Raw genomic sequence first — 18,586 nt, 5'->3', positions numbered from 1 at the left:
ACACGCTCCCTTAATCATGTAGGATTAAGAAAATCTTACTTCCCAAGGTTTTTTACCCGTTCATTTTGTCGTAAAAGAAACGTTTTGGTCGCTCGTGTGATCTTCGGCCATGAATGCTTCGTTTTGGGTCACGTGATATGATACGTCACAGGTGTGTAGCCAGAACTAAATGTCGAAGATGACTGACTCAGGGAGCAGTAGTGAAAGCTCAACTTCTGCCTCTGATTTCTCCAATTTCGAAAAAGCAATAGGGGGGAATGTACCTGTAAATAAGAGCGGAGCCGTTCTGTGGTATTCAACCGTGGCGTTTCGAGCCTCCAGGAAGAGCTGTCGAAACGCAGGAAAGAGAGGAAGATATCGAACCTCTGCGTCGCCGATGTGAGCTTGAAAGCGAGGAATGGTGAGTGCCTAGAGGCCTTAGATGTATTTTTCGCCTGCGACATTGGCGTTTAATCCGTTTATTTTATCAAGCCTGAACGTGTTTGCAATGATTTTTTCAAACATCTATAATAAATGTAACTTATCCAACTAACAGTGGCTGTTGAGTTTGTTGTTTACGTGATATGCTTTGCTAATCGCGCAAAGTAATATGTCAACAGGAAATATCATAACCTCGGGGTCGTTCGAGTTCTACGGCAAAACGCTAGGACGTATGCCTGAATTTATCTTCGTAATACAATGTGTAAGTCGTTTCTCTTAGAAGAAGGAAATGAAACTTTCAAGACAATGATTGACTTGATTGTTTTTCGTGTGATGTAAGCAATACATGAGTTCTTGTACAATGGTCACCCACGTTTCTGTTCGGCTTCACAAATTGCGTGATTTAATTTCCTTGCCTTTCACAAAATGCTTTCTTTAGAGTATTTCCCAGCTATTGTGCTAACCCTTTTAAGTGGTTGTGTTCTGCTAACATGATCGTCATTTTCAAGCTGGAATAAAAGCATTAGTTTGCTTCTTCAAAAGTTCCTTCAGTGTACTAACTACTCTGTAATGTGATGACTTCCTTTGTTTAGCATACCAAATAAGCGCATAAATGAAATATTAACCTGGTTAACGAAGCCTAAGAGTTGTTTCTTTTGTTTCGCTTTTTGTTGGAAGCTGTTTGGCAACCCAGTTTAAAGCTAGGGAAATAGATCTCACTAGCCCTTCATAATTTTTTAGATAGTGATTATCATTGTTTACAAGGTGCCTGTGTGGGAACTGCCAGCAGATGTGGAGGGAGGAAGAGAACATCTGTTGCAGAGAAATCGATGCTGTTTCACGTAAAAACTTAGAAGCTGTTGAGGTAAAGCAGCTAGAAGAGCCCCCACAGTGCATAGTACATCACCCTGGGCTCCATGCGGTCTGCCTTAATTACCGGGAATCGAAGGCTGCATGGCTGCAATATAAGCAGCAATATGGCACCTCGGCCTATGGGGGACCTGACCATAAAAAGAGTAGGCACGTAGCCTACAGGCAGTTAGTTAGGTGGTGCTGGGGAGCTCTAGGAAAGGAAATCAGAGTTCCTTTACCTTCTTGTGCGGTAAACTGTATCAGAGCACATTTCCAAGAGCCAGGAAGGTCAGAAGATGACATGGTCTTTGCAGGATTTCAATATGCACATGAATAGCCTTGCCTAAAGTCCATATCCTTTTTGCTATGATAATGAAATGAGTGGAATTGGGTGATGTAAAAAATATATATTGTATTTGGAATGGCTGCCAACTGGACAGCTTGAGTATCCTATGTACGGTATGATTGATTGTGTGACATTTAAAGTATTGAACTTACATTCAAAGCAGTTTAGTTAAATGCCTTTCTTTTTTTCAAAACAAACAAGGCGTCACATTGGGATCGATGGGTGGGGGAGTGCGTTTCAGGTTGAAAATGTTTGATTTCAAGGTCTGTGTTTGTGTCATTTCTTTCTACAGAAGTTATATATATACATTTTCAACCTTTTCGCTTGACTTTAGGCCAATTTAAAAACAAAATGCTGGGTATATATTATGATAAATAATGCTGAATATTATATCATGTCTTTTGTGCCTTTGTGATGGATTGATCGGCCAATCATCAAACCAATCAAGTGGATAATTACTTCATCACATCTTATCGATATATATTACACATCAAAAGAAATTGACATCCCTAAGAAAAATAACCCCCAAACGTAAGGATCCCTAACTCCCAAACGTAAGAAAACTATCCCCCAAAACATAAGAATCCTTAACCCCCAAACGTATTAGAAAACTGACCCCCAAACGCAAAAATCCCTAAGCCCCAAACATAAGAAAACTTACCATCAAACGTAAGAATCCCTAACCTCCAAACGTAAAAACCCTAACCTCCAAACGTAAGAATCCCTAAACCCCAAACGTGAGAAAACTAACCCCCAAAAATAAGAATCTCTAACCCCCAAACGTAAAAAAATAAAACCCCCAAACGAGAAAAATCCCTAAACCCCAAACGTATGAAAACTAACCCTCAGACGTAAGAATCCCTAGCCCCAGAACGTAAAAACCCTAACCTCCACACGTAAGAATCCCTAACCCCAAAACGTAGGAAAACTAATCCCCAAAACGTAAGAATCCCTAACCGCCAAACGTAAAAATCCCTTAGCCCCAAAAGTAAGAAAACTAACCCTCAAACGTAAGAATCCCTAACCCCCAAACGTCAAAACCCTAACCTCCAAACGTAAGAATCCCTAACCCCCAAACGTCAGAAAACTAATTCCCAAACGTAAGAATCCATAACCCCCAAACGTAAGAAAACTAACCCCCAGACGTAAGAATTACTAACCCCCAAACGTAAGAAAACTAACCCCTAAACGTAGGAATCCCAAACCCCCAAACGTAAGAAAACTAACCCCAATAGTAAGAATTACTAACCCCAGAAATTAAAAAAACTAACCCCTAAACGTAAGAATCCTAAACCCCCAAGCGTAAGAAAACTAACCCCCAAACTTGAGAATCCCTAACCAACAAATGTAAGAATCCCTAACCCCCAAACTTAAGAATACTAATCCCCAAACGTAAGAAATCTAACCCTCGACGCAAAAATCCCTAACCCCCAAATAAAAGAATCCCTTACCCCCGAACATAAGAAAACTAAGCCACAGACGTAAGAAAACTAACCCCCGAACGTACGAATCCCTAACCTCCAAATGTAAAAAAACTACAGGCCCAAATGTAAGAATCCCTAACCCCCAAACGTAAGAATTCCTAACCCCCAGAAGTAAGAATCCCTATCCTCCAAACATAAGATAACTACCCCCAAAAGTAAGAATCCCTAACCCCCAAACGTAAGAATCCCCAAACGCGAAATGTAAGAATCCCCAACCCCCAAACGTAAGAAAACTAATCTCCAAACGTGAGAATTAATAATCCCCAAACGTAAGAAAACTAACCCCTGCATGTAAGAATCTCTAACCACCAAACGTAAGAACACTAACCCCCAAACGTAAGAATCCCTAAACACCAAACGTAAAAAAACTAACCCCCAAACATAACAAAAGTAACCTTTAAAAGTAAGAATCCCTAACCCTTAAACATAAAAAACTTATCTCCAAACATAAAAACCCTGAACCCCAAAACGTAAGAATCCCTAACCTCCAGATGCAAAAAAACTAACCCCCAAACGTAAGAAAACTAACCCCCAGACGTAAAAATTACTTACCCCCAAGCGTAAGTAAACTAACCCCCAAACCTAAGAATCCTTAACCCCCAAGCGTAAGTAAACTAACCCCCAGACGTAAGAATCCTTAACCCCAAAACGTAAGAAAACTAACCCCCAAACGTAAGAATCCCTAACCCCCAGACACAAGAAAACAAACCCCCAAACGTAAGAATCCCTAACCCCCAAACGTAAGAAAACTAACCCCCAGACGTAAAAATTACTTACCCCCAAAAGTAAGAAAACTAACCCCCAAACCTAAGAATCCTTAACCCCAGAGCGTAAGAAAACTAAACCTAAAACGTAAGAATCTATAACCACCAAGCGTAAGAAAACTAACCCCCAAGCGTAAGAATCCCTAACCCCCAAGCGTAAGAAAACTAACCCCCAAACGTAAAAATCACTAACGCCCAAACGTAAGAATTACTTACCCGCAAACGTAAGAAAATTAACCCCTAAACGTATCAATCCCTAACCCCAGAAGTAAGAATCCCTATCCTCCAAACGTAAGATAACAAACCCCCAATCGTAAGAAAACTAACACCCACACGTAAGAATTACTAACCAACAAACGTAAGAGAACTACCCCCAAAAGTAAGAATCCCTAACCCCCAAACATAAAAATCCCTAACCGCGAAATGTAAGAATCCCCAACCCCCAAACGTAAAAAAACTAATCCCCAAACGTAACAATTACTAACCCCCAAACGTAAGAAAACTAACCCCTGAATGTAAGAATCTCTAACCACCAAACTTAAGAAAACTAACCTTCAAACGTAGGAATCCCTAAACACAAGACGTAAAAAAACTAACCCCCAAACGTAAGAAAAGTAACCCTTAAAAGTAAGAATCCCTAACCCTTAAACGTAAAAAGCTAATCTCCAAACATAAAAACCCTAAACCCCAAAACGTAAGAATTCCTAACCCCAGACGCAAGAAAACTAACCCCCAAACGTAAGAATCCCTAACCCCCAAACGCAAGAAAAGTAACCCTCAGACGTAAAAATTACTTACCCCCAAAGGTAAGAAAACTAACCCCCAAACGTAAGAATCCCTTACCCCCAAACGTAAGAATCCATAAACCCAAACTTAAGAAAACTTACCCCCAAACGTAAGAATCCCTTACCCGCAAACGTAAGAAAACTAACCCCCAAACAGAAGAATCCCTAGCCCTTAAACGTAACAAAACCAACCACCGAACTTAAGAATCCGTAAGCCCCAAACGTAAGAATACCTAACCCCCAAACGTAAGAAAACTAACCCCCAGACATAAGAATTACTAACCCCGAAACTTAAGAAAACTAACCCCAGACGTAAGAATCCTTAACCCCAAAACGTAAGAAAACTAACGCACAAACGTAAGAAAACTAACACCCAAAAGTAAGAATCCCTAACTCCTAAACATAAGAATTCCTAACTCCCTAACGTAAGAAAACTAACCCCCAAACGTAAAAATACCTAACCCCCAAACGTAAGAAAACTAACGCCCAAACGTAAGAATCCCTAACCCCCAAACGTAAGAAACCCTAACCCCTAAACGTAAGAAAACTAACCATTAAACGTAAGAATCCCTAAGCACCAAACGTAAGAAAACTAACCCCCAAATGTAAGAAACCCTAACCCCCAAACGTAAGAATCCCTAACCCCTAAACGTAAAAATCCCTTACGCCTAAACGTAAAAAAACTAACCCCCAAATGTAAGAATCCTTAACTCTCAAAACGTAAGAATCCCTGACCTCTAAACTTAAGATAACTAATCCCCGAACGTAAGAATCCCTAACCCCCAAACGTAAGAATTACTAACCCCCAAACGTAAGAAAACTAACCCCCAAACGTAAGAATCCCTAACCCCCAAAACGTAAAAACCCTAACCTCCAAACGTAAGAATCCCTAAACCCGAAACGTAAGAAAACTAACCCCCAAACGTAACAAAACTAACCCCCAGACGAAAGAATTACTAACCCCCAAAAGTAAGAAAACTAATCCCTAAACGTAAGAATCCTCAACACTTAAGCGTAAGAAAACTAACCCCCAGACGTAAGAATTACTAACTCTCAAATGTAAGAAAACTAACCTCTAAACGTAAGAATCCCTAACCCCCAAACGTAAAAATTACTAACTCCAGAAAGTAAAAGAATTAACCCCTAAACGTAAGAATTCTAAACCCCTAAGCGTAAGAAAACTAACCCCCAAGCGTGAGAATCCCTAACCAACAAACGTAAGAATCCTTAACCCCAAACTTAAGAAGACTAACCCCCCAACGTAAAAATCCCTAACCCCCAAATATAAGAATCCCTTACCCCCAAACGTAAGAAAACTAACCCCTCAACGTACGAACCCCCTACCCCCAAATGTAAGAAAACTACGGGCCCAAATGTAGGAATCCCTAACCCCAAATCGTAAGAATCCCCAACCACCAAACGTACGAAAACTAACCCTCCAGGCGTAAGAATTACTAACCCCCAAAAGTAAGAAAACTAACCCCTAAACGAAAGAATCCCTAACCCTTAAACGTAAGAATCCCTAACTCCCAAACACAAGAAAACTAACCACGAAACGTAAAAACCCCTAACCCCAAAACGTAAGAGAACTAACCCCCAGACGTAAGAATTACTAACCCCCAAAAGTGAGAAAACTAATCACCAAACGTAAGAATCCCTAACCTCCAAATGTAAGAAAACTAAGGGCCCAAATGGAAGAATCCCTAACCCCCAAACGTAAGAATCCCCAACCCCCAAACGCAAGAAAACTAATCCTTAAACGAAAGAATTACTAACCCCCAAACGTAAGAAAACTAACCCGTGAACGTAAGAATCTCTAACCCCCAAACGTAAGAAAACTAACCCCCGAACGTAAGAATCCCTAACCCCAAAACGCAAGAAAACTAACCCCCACACGTAAGAATGAGTTACCCCCAAACGTAAGAAAACTAACCCCAAACGTAAGAATCCCTAACCCCCAAACTTAAGAAAACTAACTCCTACACGTAAGAATTACAATCCCCCAAACGCAGGAGAACAACCCCCAAAAGTAAGAATCTCTAACAACGAAAGGTAACAATCCCCAACCCTTAAACGTATGAAAACTATTAAACAAACGTAAGAATTACTAACCCCCAAACGTAAAATAACTAACCCTTAAACATAAGAATCTAACAACCAAACGTAAGAAAACTGACCCCAAAACGTAAGAATTCCTAACCACCAAACCAACCACCAAACAAGATAAACGGCTAAACGTTACGATCCTTAACCACCAAAAACAAAAATTACTTACCCCAAACGTAAGAAAACTAACCCTCAAACGTAAGATTCCTCAACCCCCAAACGTAAGAATCCCTAACCTCCAAACGTAAGAATTATTAACCCCCCAACGTAAGAAAACTAACCCCTAAAATTAAGAAAAGTAACCCTCGAAGGTAAGATTCCCTAACCCTTAAACGTAAAAACACTAACCTCCAAACGCAAAAATCCTTAACCTCCAAACGAAACAAACCTAACCCCTAAACGTAAGACTCGCAAACCACCAAACGTAAGAAAACTAACCCCCAAACGTAAGAAAACTAATTTTCCCAGGCGTAAAAATCCCTAACCCCTAAACGTAAGAATTACTTCCCCCCAAACGTAAGAATCCCTAACCCCCAAACGTATATAATCCAAACCCCCAAACGTAAGAAAACTAACCCCCAAAAGTAAGAATTACTAACCCCAACACTTAAGAAAATTAAAACCCCAAACCTAAGAATCCTTAAACACCAAGCGTAAGAAAACTAAACCTTAAACGTAAGAATCCCTAACCCCCAAGCGTAAGAAAACTAACCCCCAAACGTAAGAATCACTAACCCCCAAACGTTAGAAAACTACCCCCAAAAATAAGAATACTTAACCCCCAAACGTAAGAATCCCTAACCGCGAAATGTAAAAATTCCCAACCCCCAAACGTAAGAATTTCTAACCCCAAAACGTCAGAAAACTAACCCCTGAATGTAAGAATCTCTAAAAACCAAACGTAAAAAAACTAACCCCCAAACTTAAGAAAACTAATCCCCAAACGTAAGAATGGCTAGCCTCCTAACGTAAGAATCCCTAACCTCCAAACGAAAGAAAACTAACCCCCAAACGTAACAATTTCTAACACCCAAACGTAAGAATTCCTAACCCCCAAACGTGAGTAAACTAACTCCAAACGTTAGATTTACTAACCCCCAAACGTAAGAAAACTAACCCTCAAACGTAAGAATCTCTAACCTCCAAACGTAAAACCCCAAACCCCCAAGCGTAAGAATTTCAAACCCCCAATCGCAAGAAAACTGACCCCCGAAAGTAAGAATCTCTTAACCCCCAAACCTAAGAAAACTAACCTCAAGACGTAAGAATCCCTAACCCCCTAACGCTAAAATAACTAACCCCCAAACGTAAGAAAACTAATTCCCAAATGTAAGAATCGCTAACCCCCACACGTAAAAATATATAACCCCCAAACGTAAGAAAACTAACCTCCAAACGTAAGAATTTCTAACCCTCAAACTTAAGAAAACTAACGCCTAAACGTAAGAATCCCTAACCCCCAAACGTAAGTAAACTAACCCACAAACGTTACAATTACTAACCCGCAAACGTAAGAAAACTAACTCCCAAACGTAAGAAATCCAAAGCCCCAAACGTAAAAATCCCAAACCCCAAAAACCTATCAAAAGTAATCCCCAAGCGTAAAAATTTCTAACCCCCAGACGTAAGAATCACTGGAAAATCTGGACCATTTACAGACTTGATGAAATGTTTGTAAATGTAGAATTTACAGACTTTTTACAAGAATTAAATTCTGCCTACTTTTACTTGTCGAATGTAAAATGTTTGTAAAATCTTTTTTGCAGACATTTCATACAGTTTTCTCAATGTCCTCTTTCTAGAATATCTATGAAATGTCTGTAAAATTTAACTGAAGTAAAAATGGGAAATTTACAGACTTAATGAAATCTGCGAAGAATGCTTGTAAATCTTACTTTTACAAAGATTTTCTTTAACGTCTAAAATGTCTATAAAAAGTAGCACTGGCATTTCAATTCAAATTCGCTGTAAACTGGCGCATAAAATCTCTGTAAATTGTCATAAGCAGGGCATTATGAAATCTCTGTAAATTGTCATAAGCAGGGCATTATAAAATCTCTGTAAATTGTCATAAGCAGGGCATTATAAAATCTCTGTAAATTGTCATAAGTAGGGCATTATAAAATCTCTGTAAATTGTCATAAGCAGGGCATTACAAAATCTCTGTAAATTGTCATAAGCAGGGCATTATGAAATCTCTGTAAATTGTCATAAGCAGGGCATTATAAAATCTCTGTAAATTGTCATAAGCAGGGCATTATGAAATCTCTGTAAATTGTCGTTTCATTTACGAAATCATTTGTTGTCCGCCAACTTTGTCGATCAGCTGGCTGTACACCCGGGTCTCATAGGCACTGCTCGTTGGCCTGCCCATTGTCGGTCATCGGTATCAATTCAATATAGCGGACATGGACAGGGCTCAGAGAAACTTGTTGTCTATTTCAATGGCAGGTGAGTAAATCCTCTAGGAGTAACCATTGGTTAGGAAGTGTCGGCAAGAAATCGTTGCAATAACAATTTTGTGTTAACTTCGAGACAAAAAATAACTTAAGTATTAAACAGCTGGTAACAACAGGAACACATCTAATGACAGTGTGATCGTCATATCGCTACTTACTTATATCTTGATTAAGCCGAAGCGAGTCGAGGCAAACAGTTGGGCAGGTTTTAGGAGAATAACAACTGTCAGTGTCATAACTAAACCGTGTTAGTTCTGGTATAGATCTAAACGAAGGCTATAAACTGACTTCTTGTGTAATGAGCTAAGCGGGTCTGGTTTTGGGGAAAAATGGGTCAAATTGCAGCAAAACTGTTGCGATTTTTGATAACCAAACTGACTCTATGTATTGAGTGAATCTAGTCACGTGTGGCCAGACACTAGTTATTGCATTCCTGACATTCCAGTTGAACACGAAAAAATTCAGCCTACATGTGTCGCACATCCGCAGGGTGTACATGTAAGACTGTAAGTCTGCTGATTGATACGGTAATTAGTCTTCTCAGCTCACTCCTAATTGCCGCCCACAATTTTTTTTTATTTCTTCTAACATAACAAATCCATATTTTTTGTCTGTTAGGATAAGGGCCAACCTTCGTGAAGAGTCCAGGTGTAAAATGGAAGTAAAGCTTATTATGTCAAAATTGAAGAAGGTCAATCCCTCCCTGTCCCCTAGAGCATTAGGAATGGCAATAAGATGTGCCTTCCCAGCATTCAACCTGTACAAGAAATGCAGCCATGACCTTGCACACAATTTTCTTTTTTTCGTCCTTAGGCCTGGCTATTTATTATTGGTATAAATCTACTAGTCAAAAGTTCTATAATTTGATTGGCTATGCTACTTGCTGTCTGTTCCATAATAAACAATGAGTGCCAAAAAGGTTATTGGCAGCAACAGACTAAGGCAGCATTAATTTGGGATGATCCAGATCAGGATCTATTCCTCTGCCCTGATCCTGATCTGGATTATCCCAAAGGAATGCACCCATATACTTCAAAATAACAATACAATGAAGCAAAGCGTTTCATTTTAGAGGAATATTTATCAAGATTTACACTTGAAAACTGTGGCAAGTTACTTCAAATATTAAACTACAAAATTCTTCAGAATCTAAACAAAGGTGTGTTTAAACATGGATGCCAGTAGACTTATCATATTTAACATGAAGAAGTATTTACATGTATGCATCCACATGCAGTGCTTAGTCATTAATGTTTTGTTTAGGAATCATTTGGAATTATTGCACATAATTTATGCCACTCATTGACACTCCAATCCTAGCAGTATGCAGGATGTTTGTCCCATAAACCAAGTTTAACGGCCTTAGCTCCAATGAGTCTCCTGTAGCTCAGTGGTAGAGCGTCCGAACTAGTAATTGGAAGGCCGAACTAGTTATTGGAAGGTCTTAGGTTCGACTCCTGATAGGAGCACTCAGAATTTCTTTTTCCTAGTTTGCCTGTGTCATAACTGAATAATACATCATTCTCATTTGTTCACATGGCTTAAAAATTTTTCATTACATTTCCTTTCATTGCACATATGCCACTCATTGACATTCCAATCCTAGCAGTATGCAGGATGTTGTTTTCTTTTTCCGAGTTTGCCTGTCATTGCTGAATAATACATAATTCTCATTGGAGCACTGTCTTTGTAAAATCAAAAGTGCTGATTGTCTTCTATTCTGTAACCACCCATAACTTTTGGGGCTCACAGATTTAATATTAAATCCATGAGCCCCAAAATTAAACATTTCACATTTTCAGTGTAAAGCAGGATTTCCGTTACATGTATATCCTGCACGTAATGCTTTGTGGGTGTTTTTTGCTCACACCCTTGTTTGAACGTGATTTGTACTGCAATGATTAAGAATAAAAGAAGTTTCCTCACTATCTTGTTCAAACTCCCTGACGAGGTCTGTGTTATCACACAAAACCGGTAGGAGAAAATAAAGAAGTTGACAAGATCTTTTGCTGTGTGCTGCTAATACTAGAGTTTAATTAAAAAAAAAATTTAAAAATTTAAAAATGGTTTCATCTTCTATGCATGGTTAAATAACGTATTATATTTTATTCCTTTTTTATTCAGCTGAGTTTAAGCTTGATTTACAATGTACATAATTTTCATATTTGTTCAGCTATTACAAAATATGATTTTAAGGGAGCTGCTTTGTACCAACACCAATCAGAACTTCACTGTACACTGGAATTTACAATTCACAGTTTCTGTGTTGTAAGTTTTAATCTGAACCATACATTCAACCATTCCGTGGCAAATTTAATATGCAGCAATAACAAATGGTTTGGAAGAAAGAGCAGTGTGTACTTGTTGTCTATACCACAAGAGTGAGCTGTATAATAATAATAATAATAATAATAATAATAATAATAATAATAATAATAATAATAATAATAATAATAATAATAATAATAATAATAATAACTTTATTATTGTGTTACAAAAACAGGAATGTAGCTGAGGGGAGAAGTCTCCTCTACTTATAGTGGTCATCTAACTAAATAGCCTATTTTTAACTCTAGCTCAAAAGAAAGAACTACAATATAATGAAATTCACATCGTAAACCATGTATGCTATTTTAATTGGACATATAAAGACATAAAACCAAGATGAGTAACTGATATTAGTATTTGCAACTGGCTTCCTTTCAAGGAAAGCTTTAATACCAAAAAAAGCAAAAACTTAGTCTTAAGATAATACAATTGGTCGTACACTGAATTGCACTTGTGAAAACACTATTACTTTCAAACCTTCTTTGATGAATCTTGACTCCATTTAATGTCAAAAAGAACAGCAATGCTTTGAATCATAATTCCAACGACCTTCATGCGCAATGCTAGCTTTTAAAATGAACAAGAAAGCGGCGAGAGTCACTGAGTACCGGCAGCCATCTTGGATTTCATCCAGACCGGGAGGACTGGGCATGAACAAAACCATTTCGGTCAGCAGCTAAGGCACTGCAGGCTCCGGAAAAGACCGTTTCAGTTAAGTTTTTTGGGATTTTAGGCGGGCAGGAGACATTTTCTCTGGATTTTTACCTCTGTAAAGCGAGAAAACGATGAATTAAGGCAGCACATGTGGACAACTACCTTTAGAAAGTACAGGTAAGATTTCACACAATAATTTTGATTAAAGACTGCGTAAAAATGTGTGTTTACAGATCTTCTGGGCGAGTGCAATTGCCTCTCTTGAATTCGAGATTTTTGAAGTAGACATTCCCTATTTATTTTTAATATAAAGCCTTTGCAATCGTTTTTACGAGGAAGTAAATATTATTTTTTTGTGGCTGTTTTAATATAATTTCTTGGTATATTAAAGCAGAAGACTTATGCACCTATCATCGTCCATCCCCTGGGGGGGGGGGGGGGGGGACCCTGGGCAGATACAACTTTATGTGGGGACCTAATGGGAGATTTGAACGATTATTTTACCCTGGAGGTGGGGTAAATGAGGGAGGTTTGGTTTCCAAAAGCCTAACACCACGGGGAAAACAGGGGACTTTGTAAACTAAGAGTGAGTGTAACTCTTTCGCTAATGTTTTTAATCTATTGTTTGCCTGCAAATTCTTAACATGTGACGAATAAATTGTAGAGAATATACTTGACTTAAATAGTTGTCAGTATGTGTGATAAACATTCCGTGAAAGTCCAAGCCAACACAGCAGAGGTACAACCTGAAGAGGAGAGACCCTGGGGTTACGAGGTTGGCAGTGGTACTGTGTATAAGCACCACAATTTGACACATAATATTGATAAGCTGGCTGTGCAGCAAGATGAAATGTTGAAATTGTGTGAAAAACATGTAAAAAATAACCTTTTTTTACAGTATATTATTATTTGTAGTTTTGGCACAGTTGTGAATAAATGAACATGTAAAATTTTAATTGACATGAACACTGTTGCTTATTTTTAAGTCAAGCAAGTACTGTTTGCTAGTCAGGTAAGCTGGGCCATCTTTATTGATTACCGTATTTTCTCGATTAAATGCCGGACCCCGATTAAACGCCGGCTTCGTATAAACGCCGGGTCAAAACTGCCGATTTTTAAATAAACGCAGGGTGCATTTAATCGGGCTCCCGGCGTTAATTAGGGGTCGAGGTCACAAGGACTGGTTACAAGTAAATAGTAACCTCTTGAATGGCACTGTTACAACATACCAAGTACAGTATGCTGTTTTGGTATTTTAATAAACGTTTAAAGAAAAAATACCAGCGTAACATAACTGGTATACTGTAGTTGCTGTACAGCGAAAAAAATCGTCCAGCACTGACAAACTGCCCCTAGGTTTCTGAGGATCGGTAATAAAAAATAAACCTGGAAAAATGGCTAAAAATCGCATTTCATTAATAAACGCTGGCCTCGAAAAAACGCCGGGTCAAAACTGCCGAATTTTAAATAAATGCCAGGGGCGTTTAATCGAGAAAATACGGTAAGTTCACTTTGGCTTCATACTGTTCAATATGATCCCCCTCTGGGAGGAAAATTTCTTAACTTTGACTACTCTTTGTCTCCATTAAGGAGGGGGAAATTATAAACTTCGACAGGATCCTTCACAAAGTCCCCTCCCTTTCCCCGCCCCCCCCCCCCCCCCAGGGGATGGCCGATGATAGGGGCATAAAGACGTGATCTTGATTTGAATGAAGTGGTATGCATGGAGATCAGTTCATGATCAATTTCATTCCCATTGGGTGTATATTCTTGTACATGTAACTGCCACCTCAGATGTCAGTTAAAGGCTGAATACCCTCATTTTACTCAAAAACCAACAAGATCACTGTGATCATTCAGAAGAACTCACTTAAAGCACTCAATTTTCTGTTTTACTTACAGATTTTCAACTCAATATTGTTGTCAAGGCCGATACTCAAGACTGTACTGAGCTTCAGAGTGAAGGCACCAAATCCTGCTCAACGAGTTAAGTCACTTTTGACTGTTGGACGTTGGACGTTAAAAAATTATATATATTTAGCTACAATAATTTTCATCACTGAAAAATATCATTCTCAGTAATAGCAAATAACTGTGAATGTAAAGCCTGATCACAGAAAAGTAATAAATTAGTGTGTCCCTCAGTCACTACTTGTGGTCAAATCAATGGCAGCAATAGTGAGGTTGCAGATAATTCAAGTGTAAGTATAGCTGCAAGGACAATGGGGAAACATTAGATTTTAAAAGAAGTATTGGATATTGTTCATGTATGGGGAAACAAGGCTTTAGCCAGAGGGGTGTCCAGATGTCCTTTGCTCAATTTAAAAAAAAAAAAAATTAAAATTCACTTGATCCTTTGAAATGTTTTTAAGAAACATACTCATTGGACACCCAACTTTCATTTTTCTAGCTAAGTGCTTGTGGAAAAACTGAGATACGTACATTTAGATGTACATGTGTGTTACCCAAGCACACAACACAACACAATGACTGTGGCTTGAACCCAGACAGTTTGACGTAGACTCAAATGGAATAATCATGTTTGACCACTGTGCCTGCCTTTGCAGTTACAATAATAGAAAAATTAATTTACATACAGTAGTTCTGAATATTCTCAATCTCTACTCCTACATGTAACTTAACATGTTGTGGTTGATCTGGTTTTGCAGGTTTTAATGATGGGTACATTTTTTTTATTTCTTAGCCTGTTGAAACAAGGAACTCACTATCACCCTATGAGAAGGAGAGGTTGAAAAAAAATGAAACAAAACAAACTGGAATTACTGAAAAATGAAATGGTAAGGAACAGTACCATTCTTGTAACCAAAAAGGCAATGGCAGTGAATGCAATTTCCAACAGAATATTTCCAATGCTGTGTGGACTTCTACTATGTTTTATTAAATGCATTTACAAATATATCTCATCTGGAAATAAAAAAAAACAGAGCAGTTTCATTTGCTCAAAGAATATGCTGTTGCATATTAGTGATATGCATAGTATCATTACTGTTATGTTCCGAAGATAAGGAATAAGCTCATTACTAAAATTGACAACATTTAAGACCCAGCTGCAGTTTGCTTTGACACTGGAAACTTTATTGGTTGTATGAAAATTGTATTCCTGATAACTACATGTATTCAATAACTCCTGGCACTTTGGCAGAAAAACATAGTATTGACCACAATAAGGAAAAGAACATCCCTGGTAACTTTTCCGTTTCCTAAACCCTGAAACATACAATAAACTGCAGTTCATGTATGTGTACAGAGGAAACAATTCATTTTATTGGCCTTGGAAATAGTAACAGATACAGTTTTCAGTCAAACACAGCAAACTGTTTCATTAGGATTAGACAACATATTTTACACTTGTTAACATTGTTCGCTCTTGATCGCTTTCAGATACCCAAGCACAATTGGCCATTATATCTGGCCTTTTCTATTTAAACGCAACTAAAGTGAATGAGGTAATAATCGTAACAGTTAAAAAGGAACTACCCACATTGGGCATATGACTGCCCAGTAGCCAGTCATTCACAAAGGAGGTTTCATAGTTCTTCTAGGGAAAGAACTTTTTAAAGAGGGCAAAATTAAGGGGAAAAAAACTTAGAAAAAGTTATTTCCAAGGATAATCTGGTCCTGGTTGACTAATTAGAAGGGCAAAGAAACGTTCACTTATATCAAGACAAGTACTCGTGAAAAGGTGACAGCATAAACATGTCCTGCATATAAATCTGATAGAAAAAGTAAATGCCACTTGATATATGGAAATCACACTGTACATTTAGGTTCAGATCATCTAGATGCATTTTTTTTCAGTGTGACTAAATGACTAATGGACGAGTTCAGTGCTCTTCTGAGTAGGCATGAACTGGGACCAGAAACTTTTGAAAATGGCTCTGCCTAGTAAAATCTCTATGGCTTCTGTTGAGAATCATAGTTATGTAGAGAGAGTTCAGAGTTTTTAAATGATATATAGTACTACAAACGTTCAAGTTTCATATGCTTATGCATCTCTAATTTACCATTTAAAAAATAATATGGCTTCTGTTGAGAGAGTTGAGAGTTTTTAAATGATATATAGTACTACAAACGTTTATGCTTCATACACTTATGCATCTCTAATTAACCATTTGAAAGAAATATGGCCTCTGTTGAGAGTCATAGTTATGTTGACAGGGTTGAGATTTTTTAAGCAATAGTAATAATAATAATAATAATAATACAGGTGTTTATGCCTCATACGCTTCTGCATCTCTAATTTACCAATTGACGGCAATATATGTACTGTATGTCTTCCTTTAAGAGTCTTATGCCCCATTCACACCAAGGCTTAAACACGTTTGAAAGCTGTTTAGTGAAACAAAATTTAAAATTGTTTCCTTCATAAAAGCTGCTTTTGGATTTTTGTCGACTACAGATTTAGCACAAATGAAAGCATACTGTAAGTTAAAGTTTACTTGAATCCTATGTCAAAGCCAATGGTTCAGCTTTCTGTTACCAGTTTTCATTTTGTTAAACCTGGTTTAATTAAACATTTTTGTTGGTGTGAATGGGGCTTTAGATATGTTGAGAGAGTTCGGACACGCTTATTTATCATACATTTGTTTTGCTTATTATATATTATATATTCCTGGCATTACAAATTTGATATAGATTATTTCTTTTGTATTAATTTAAATATGCATTTTATTTAAAATTCAATTCAATTTACACTAATTCCTCATGAAAATTACAAGTAAACTTGTATAGAACAGAGTGACTTAAGGACGGTGCCTACTAATTAAGAAGTTTTTTTTGTGTGTGTGTGGTTTATGACTATGAGGGGAAAGCAGCAGGGTACCTGTTGCAGAGATTTGTTGTAATAAAATGTTTACATTATAAAGACATTATATGCACTAAATTTATGACAATTTTAGTAATATTTTATGGTCTGATTTTAGCTTTTTTGCAGAGATTCTATTGGCATTTTGTGTTCTGGCTGTTGTATTCTGTTTTTTAAACAGCCGGTTTTTTACAGAGATAATGTGAATAATTTACAGAGATTAAACTGTATACATTTTACAGACATTAAATGTACTTTTCGTTGACATTATGTGTAGTTTATTTGTGTACATTATACTAACATTTTATGGAGTAATTTTTGTTTGGTTTTTACAGACGTTTTATTGACGTTTTATATTCTTCGTTTTACAAAGTTTTTTTTCTGAGCTTTTTTTTACAGAGAAAATGTGCAGATTTTACAAGGATTAGTATATACGTTATAAAATGTCTGTAGATTTCGGACAAAATTTACAAGGAAAAAGTAAGGATTTTACAGACATTTCATGCGATCTTAAGGCACAAAATGTGGTGAAATTTACAGAGATTTTATACGGTTTATAAAATCTCTGTAAGTGTGCAAATTTACAGACATCGAAATTTACAAGTAAAATGTAGACATTTTCCAGAGATTTAGTTAACTTTATTGAAGTCTGTAAATGGTCCAAGTTTTCCAGTGAATTACTAACCCCCAAAGGTAAGAAAACTAACCCCCAAACGTAAGAATCCCTAACCCCAAAATGTAAGAAAACTAAGGGCCCAAATGTAAGAATCCCTAACCTCCAAACGTAAGAAAACTAACCCCCAAACGAAAGAATAACTAACCCGCAAACATAAGAAAACTAACCACTAAAGGTAAGACTCTATAACCCCCAAACGTAAGAAAAGTAATCCCCAGACATAAGAGTTACTAGCCCCCAAACGTAAGAATCCCTAACCGCCAAACGTAAGAAAATTAACCTCAAAACGTAAGAATCCCTAACCCCCTAACGCTAGAATTACTGACCCCCAAACGTAAGAAAACTAATCCCCAAATGTAAGGATCGCTAACCCCCAAACGTAAAAATCCATAACCCCCAAACATAAGAAAACTAACCTCCAAACGTGAGAAATTCTAACCCCCAAACGTAAGAAAACTAACGCCCAAACGTAAGAATCCCCAACCCCCAAACGTAAGAAAACTAACCCCCAAACGAAAGAATAACTAACCCGCAAACATAAGAAAACTAACCACTAAACATAAGAATCCATAACCCCCAAAAGTAAAAAAACTAACCCCCACACATCAGAGTTACTAACCCCTAACGTAAACGTAAACGTAAGAATCCCTGACACCAAAACGTAAGAAAACTAACCCCCAAACGAAAGAATCCCTAACCCCCAAACGTATATATTCCTAACCCCCAAACGTAAGAAAACAAACCCCCAAAGGTAAGAATTATTAACCCCTAAACGTAAGAAAACTAACCCCCAAACGTAAAAATCCCTAACCCCCAAATGTAAGAAAACTACGGGCCCAAATGTAAGAATCCCTAACCGCCAAATGTAAGAATCCCCAACCCCCAAA

General features: G+C 37.7%; 1 long non-coding RNA gene and 1 pseudogene across 3 annotated transcripts; both read left to right on the top strand.

Annotated features, from left to right (window-relative positions):
* The first annotated feature begins 111 nt into the window (after positions 1-111).
* LOC146473380 (uncharacterized) lies at positions 112-2,141 on the top strand (annotated as a pseudogene). Its single transcript, XR_014866431.1, has 2 exons — positions 112-400; positions 1,186-2,141. The product of XR_014866431.1 is annotated as an uncharacterized LOC146473380 (transcript).
* Positions 2,142-11,861: 9,720 nt separating this feature from the next.
* LOC146473379 (uncharacterized) lies at positions 11,862-17,290 on the top strand. Of its 2 annotated transcripts, XR_014866446.1 has the most exons (4): positions 11,862-12,375; positions 14,101-14,298; positions 14,372-14,996; positions 15,601-17,290. It is a non-coding gene; the product is annotated as an uncharacterized LOC146473379 (long non-coding RNA). The 2 variants fall into 2 exon arrangements; XR_014866445.1 differs by having other exon boundaries at positions 14,101-14,996.
* Positions 17,291-18,586: the final 1,296 nt, after the last annotated feature.

Source organism: Pavona decussata, unplaced genomic scaffold (assembly GCF_977016875.1).
Source record: "Pavona decussata unplaced genomic scaffold, jaPavDecu1.1 SCAFFOLD_94, whole genome shotgun sequence".
Taxonomy (NCBI): domain Eukaryota; kingdom Metazoa; phylum Cnidaria; class Anthozoa; order Scleractinia; family Agariciidae; genus Pavona; species Pavona decussata.
Note: the sequence above shows the minus strand (reverse complement) of the source record. Positions and strands in the feature narration are given on the sequence as shown.